General features: G+C 42.1%; 1 pseudogene across 1 annotated transcript; it reads left to right on the forward strand.

The window, feature by feature from the left end:
• The first annotated feature begins 918 nt into the window (after nucleotides 1-918).
• Nucleotides 919-7040, forward strand: LOC309831844 (N-alpha-acetyltransferase 40-like; annotated as a pseudogene). The gene is made up of 2 exons: nucleotides 919-923; nucleotides 6292-7040. The product of its transcript is annotated as an N-alpha-acetyltransferase 40-like (transcript).

A 7040-nucleotide genomic window follows, 5' to 3' on the forward strand; every position in this document is an offset into this window, starting at 1 on the left:
TTATAAAACATATTTTTCTGTCCTGCTTTTCTACCTTGATTATAAGTTGCTGATGGCTTATATTTAGATTTCATCGTGATCAGTCTTATGTTGATTCCCTCCGCTTCTCAATTCCAATCATTCTTCTTATAATAGAATGTTAAATGGGACTTTTCCTAATCTCAGCTGAAATGAATAGGTGTCATATGTCCCTACATTCTAAAGAGAAGTGCCAAATACACATTCAGGACTGGCTAAGAAGCATCCAAAAAGCTGAAAACTATAATCCTTTACACCTCACCAATCGCCAGGATATTGGAAAGGAAACTAAGAAATTACTTGAGGTTATTGGTGAGGTCTTTGAACAGAACTGTCAGTGTTATATTCCCACCCCAACCTGTTAGAGGAGTCCCCACTCCCACCCTCAGCCAAAGGACAGAGCTTCCAGAGAACTACTCAGACAGAATGGAGGATGAAGGGTGGACCTCAGAGGAGGGCGCCCCAGGGGGATGTTTGCTGAGAGGCAGGTGTGTGTTAGTCTGCCTGGCACCTGGGAAAGAGTTTAACCCATGTCCTCTGCGGATGGAGAGTGCAGACACTGGGGCCTGCTCTTATCTGGAAGATCTTACAGAGAGAAGCTGGCTGGAATGCCTTTGGACTGCAGGGCAAGAAGAGAAGGCTGGGATGAAGAAAGCTGCGCTTGCACCCACAGTGGGTGGAGGGGACATGTTTCCTAAGGGCTAGAGTGGGCACAGCAGAAGATAGGCTTGAGTGACCTCTGAGGGACCCTGTCTCAGGGGATGGCTGGAGAGATGGGGTGAGCCATGCAGAAAGAGGCTGAAAGGGGTCAGCCAAGGCACACATAGCCAACTTCAGGAAATGTTGAAGCCTCTCGGCCAGGGAGCAGGAAGGCTGTCTGAAAAGTCCATAAAATGAGCCATGAGGTAAAGAACCAGCATTTAGGCATAATCTGGTTATGACAGAGAACACCAATTCCGGGCTGCAATCACACCGGGTAAGGCAGAATTGCTTCAGTTCCAAATGACCAGAACTGATCTTGAAACTACAGTAAGTATCCTACTAAAACAACATTTTTTATTTATTTATTTTTGGCTGTGTTGGGTCTTCGTTGCTGCACGCAAGCTTTCTCTAGTCGCGGTGAGCGGGGGCTACTCTTCGTTGTGGTGCACGGGCTTCTCATTGCAGTGGCTTCTCTTGTTGCAAAGCACGGGCTCTAGGCACATGGGCTTCAGTAGTTGTGGCACAAAGGCTCAGTAGTTGTGGCACATGGGCTTAGTTGCTCCGTGGCATGTGGGATCTTCCCAGACCAGGGCTCGAACCCGTGTCCCCTGCACTGGCAGGCGGATTCTTAACCATTGAACCACCAGGGAAGCCCCTAAAACAACATTTTTTAAAACACTGAAAACAAGACATCTTAATAGGTTCTGCTTGAATTAATAGATTTTTTTGTATTACCAAGAGATTAAAACAGGTAGCATTTTGAAAGGGAGGGAGGGAGGCAATATTATTACTATGCCTCCTGTGGCACAAATAGTTTCTGACAGAAAGCTTTAACCTTAGAATCGCACAAATTGATTTTTAAGGGAATGGAAAACCTGAAAGACTGCTAGGAAACGTAGGTGAGAATCACCTTTCAAAATCATATTGATTCTCCCTAGAAACCAACTATTATACAAAATGCAAATTGCAACGCAGGTCTGTTCAGGAGAAAGGGCTTGTTGGCATAGTATCAAATAACGCCCATCAGCCAAATGGCAATCTACTCACTACACAAATAGATGTGTCAGTCCTGCATTGTCAAGAGATCAGTCACTCACCAACTTAAATTAGAACCTGTGAATCAATACTCTGTTTTAGGAAACATAACTACTCTCATCTGCACAAAAGTGCAGTCTTCCTCAGAGAAATTTTCTCATGAATTTCTCACCCATGATCAAAATTTACAATAGCCCTTGCTAAGGTTTTGTCAAGAAATGATCCCCTGACACTTGAGAGCTGTATGTACACGAGGATGACAAAGTCAAGATCTGGAACCTCACATTCTTTAAAGTAATTCTAATGGAAACCTGCAACCCTAGATGCTTCCTATGCCTAGAAATCGGTTATGGACAAGAAGGCATATTAAGCAGCTGTAAGCCCCAGCACACATGCCTAATGTCCTTCATTTTCAGGGTGACTGTCTGTATTAGTCTGCTCAGGGTGCCATAACAAAGCACCAAAGACTGGGTGGCTTAAACAACAGAAATTTATTTTCCCACAGTTCTGGAGGCTAGAGGTCCAAGACCAGGCATTGGAAAATTCAGTTTCTGGTGAGATCTCTCTCCCCAACCTGTAGATGGCCCCCTTCTCACCATGTCCTCAATGGCTTTCCTCTCTGCTCACACAGAGAGAGTTCTTAGGTGTCTCTTTCTCTTCTTATAAAGACATCGATCCTACCGGATCATGGCCCCACCCCTGTGACCTCTTTTAACTTTAATTATCTCCCAAAAAGCCCTCCAAAATACAGTCACTTTAAGGGTTAGGGCTTCAACATATGAATTTGGGGAAGAGGAAAACACAATTCTGTCTATAACACTACCTTTTTGGTAATAACAGCACACTGATTAATGTTAAGACAGCCTGAGATCAAAATGCATAATTTCTATTGTCTAGCTCTTCAGAGTTCTAAGATAACCATTCAACATAAGTAATGGTTTATTGAGTTAGATACCACTAATTTGAAGTTGGCGTTGTTTGAACTGGGGAATCTGAAGCTTCCAGTGGTACCATATATGCAAAAAATATTACTGAGGCAATTGCAACTGTTAACAAGATTGCAGAATTGGGGAACCAATAGAGAAAAAATTTCAACTGCTGCCATTGGTATATAAATAATGAGCTGGTTACTAATTACCGTTATCTGGTCGTAAAAGCAGTTTGTGGGCTCCCCCTTCAGGTACTCCTTGCCCATCTTCAGTCAAATAACTGTAAGTTCAGTGCTCTAATACTAAATATATATTTAACATTAAATATATATATTTCTTTTCAAACAATTCTGAGTCTCTACTGTATACAAATCACACTCAAGATCCTCATTTGGATAATCAAGGCCCTCCTTAATCCAGCTCTATTTATGTACCCAGCACTGGCTCCAATTATTCCCTAGTATAACCTCTTCTTCTTCTGGCCCTTGGACATCCCATGCTAGTTTGACCCTGGCTTGCAGGGCTGGCTTGCCCCTTCTGTCCTTAGCGCTTCAGGATCTTGGAATGAATTCTAAAAGCAGAATCTAGGAAACAGAGATGCTTCCCAACCTTAGGGCTCCAACAGCTATGATTTAGAGTCTCAATTCCTCACTTTCATTTTGAGAATTTCCACTTCCTATAAGTTTCACTCAAGTCCTGCTTCCTTGAAGAAAGACTAATTTTCCTAGTAATTTTTATGGAGTTGCTCATCTCTGAATTTCAAGATCCATTCCACCCACTGTAGCTATGCAGTACAGTTTTCCTTCCTAGTCTCTTTTTTTTTTTCATAAGCAGGTTTTGAAATGGAGTGCCAATTCCTTCAAGTCAGGTACCGCTGACTTTCACTGTTTTTTTAAACATCCAAAGAGCTCAACAGAGTGTGGAAACATCATTCGATAAATTTTTTTTTCTTCAGAGTAGCTTGAATTCAAACCTTTCACTGCTTCAAATCACTCCTCTGAAGTAATGCTAATTACTGAGGCTGTGCTGCATCTAGCATTCTATTCATGCTTGACATCACAAACCAATTCTGGAGCAACAGGTATGTGACAGCAAGAAAGAAACATAAAAAGAGGGTTGAAAATTGACAAATTCCTTAAAAGAGATGGAAAGAGTCACTGGGCAGTAGTCAAAGAGAGTCACTTAGGGAAGTTTTAATGCAGAAAAGAAAGCTCTTATTTGACATACTAACTGGAAAACAGTTTAACTTTAGTTTATGTACATTGGTGCTAATTATTTAGATGATAAGAACTAAATCAGTTTCTTTTCTTAAAACCAAATAAATTCAAACCTCTTGAACTTCCTGAAATACTAAAGCAAAGTTTTGGGTAGAGTGGGCTAGAATAGATGGGGTGGGGAATATGATTGTATTTTATTTTTTAGATGAATCCTATCACCTAGGAGCAGTTTCTGCCCCTTTCCAAAAGTGAGTGATAGGGGTCACACTCTGGCCTCACTCTAATATTAGGCAGTGATGGAAAAATGCCTCTTTCAGCTCTCTGAATCAATAATTCTCAACTCTTGAGAACTACAATATTGTATTCTAACTTGCCTTTACGACTACTGCTTCACTAAAACTCATCTGTGCTATAATTATACACACGTTAAGCATATAAGCTAAAAATACATACTTTTAATAAAATTCTACACACAAAAGGATAGGATGGGTTGCACTGAATTATCTAAAATAGCCATTCTAGAACCCAAGCAGCAATTCTCAGCATTTTCTAATACAGACTACAGTGATTCTGAGCAGAGAGAGCTCATAACCCCTTCGGACTGAATTTCATGATGTCTGATCAGCCAAACGACGTTCCCAAAAGTTTTTGGACAAAGTATTAATTTTAGCTGAACATAACCTGTCTTTGACCAAATCTCCAAAACATTTTTTTACATGACAGATTTTGAGTTGTGCCAAAATTATACAGTCAGGATTCCCCACGTAATTCAATGGTTTATCTTACTCAATAAACCATATGCAGTAGGTTGGAAAAATGGCCACACATGCTTCATCTCTTTGTATTCATACCCTCTTTGTCATGGAAGTTTGAGCGCCCTCAAACTTGACTCTGAACTTGGCCATAAGGCATGTTTAACCAACAGGATGCTAGCAAACATGATGCAAGGACTGAAAAACACTTGTGCTTTGGGGCTTCCCCTCAGACCACCACCACCACCACCACCACCAACACCACCACCACCACCACCACCATATGAAGAAGCCCAAACAAACCTATCGATGACTAAAGGCATGTGGTCCAGTCAGCCTTGCCACCCAAGCCAAGAGCTACCCCCACCCCCGAAAGCAGAGCTGACCAACAGCTAACTGCAGTCTTTTATCTGCCAGTAAGTGAGAGCCAGCCTAAACCAGAAGAATCACCCTGTGCATTCCAACTCCCGATGCAAAGAAACAAGAATCAAATAAATGGCTGTTGTCTTAAACCACTAAGTTTTGGGGTGATTTGTTATTCAGTAAGAGCTAACTGACACACCATGAGATTTCAAATAATAGCCTACCATTTTCCTCACCCCTTGCCTTCAACTCCAATGATCCCTTTTTTAAATTGGCCACTGCTAGATCTTTCATTTTTTCCTAAACACAATGGGATTATGGGATTGCAGTCTGGAAACCAATTCAGAGATTTAAGAAATTGTCTCATAAATGGGAGAATGGGAGTGCAATAATTTTCACCAGCTGGGTTTTACTAATATTCAGCTGTCCTATCTCTGCAATGTATTCCTAATGGTTGAAATACAAGCACCAAAGTCCAGCATCTTTTACTCGCAAAGTTACTTGAAATGTAGTGAAACAATGAAAGCTTTCAAGCAGAACAAGAGTTTTTCTCTTTTTTTTTTTAATACACCAAGCAGGTGGCATACTATAGCCACAAAAATAGTATTCAAATTTCAATCCATCTCAACAGAAATTGGACAGTTATTTGGTTTCATCATGGATCAAAGCCCCCAGATATCTGTAGTTTTTGTACTAGAGATTCCAAAATTGAACAAGGGAGAACCATAAAACTAAGTTGTAGCCCATCCAAAATAAACCGTTGGTTTATGTCACTGATAAAAATCATTGTTTTAATGCTATTATAGCTATAATTATTATGGCATCTATTTTTTTCTGATTCCTACCACATGATATTTTTATTTTTGCATATTTAATGACTATTCTTGCTTAACTTTAGGACATTTGGATAGACTTCCCAATAAATTTCCAGACTGAAATCCACCTCCATACCAAAACTCGTACTGAATTATTTTTCTCATCAATCAGTGAGGAGGCAAAAACGTGACAACTGATAAATTATACTTCAATTTAAAAACTGGTTAAAACCAAAAAAAGACGGTTAAAATAAAAAAAAAAACAATAAGATTCTTGGATGTTAAAAACACTGACAACTACAGTGGAGACTCATTGCAAACAAACAGGCTGGGGGAGGATCCTTTTAACATTTTCAGAGTAAAATCTTCAGATGGTGTTATTTCTAAGTTTTCCTTCCTGCCGTTTTTATGCTTGTTGCATTTGGGGGAATTAAAAGACAAAAGAGCTTTAAGAGACTAGGCTTGGAGACCCTTTAGAGGCTTTCCCAGCGTTCAAGAAATATGATGGGAATGGGTTAAATGTCTTCATTGAATGTAAGTGAGTGTCTGGCCTGGAGCCAGTCACTGTTTGGGCCTTCAACCTGACCAACATGCAAACCATGTATGAGCGACGCGACTGGGGCTGGAAGGACCGAGAGAAACACAAGGAAATGATGGATTACCTCTCATCGCTTGGGAAAAACAGTTCGGTCCATGTCGCCCTTCCTCTCTTCCGGTTTGACGTGGTGTGCAGGGACGAAGTCCTGTACCACTACGAAGTCCAGATGGAGAGCAAGGTGCGGCAGAAAGGCCTGGGCAAGCTCCTCATACAATCCAGCAGATCACGGCCAGCAGCACACAGAGGAAGTTATGTTAGCTGTATGTAAGCACAATCGTGGCGCCTACAGGTTCTTCAGAGAAGCGCTGCAATGTGAAATCGACGACTCTCCCCCAAGCGTGTCCGGATGCTGCTCCAATGGGGTCCCGAGCCGGAGGACGAAGTCTGGGGACAGCCAGCACTCCCACGCGGGCGGGCACTCTGGTGGCTGCTGTCCCTGCACTCCCAAGCCAGAACACTTCTCTCAGGCCTGTCCTCTCCCTGGCCTCATGCCGCTTTCCAGGTGCCCTCAGAGCTGTGGCCTCCTCAGCCCTCCCCGTGCCAGGCCGCACCCTGAGAGCACAGAACCTTGGGGAGGAGAGGGCCACGCTGCCCCTCCCGCTCTCTCCTAG

The sequence above is a fragment of the Grampus griseus genome (assembly GCF_964374135.1).
Source record: "Grampus griseus genome assembly, chromosome: 13".
In the NCBI taxonomy this organism is placed as follows: Eukaryota; Metazoa; Chordata; class Mammalia; order Artiodactyla; family Delphinidae; genus Grampus; species Grampus griseus.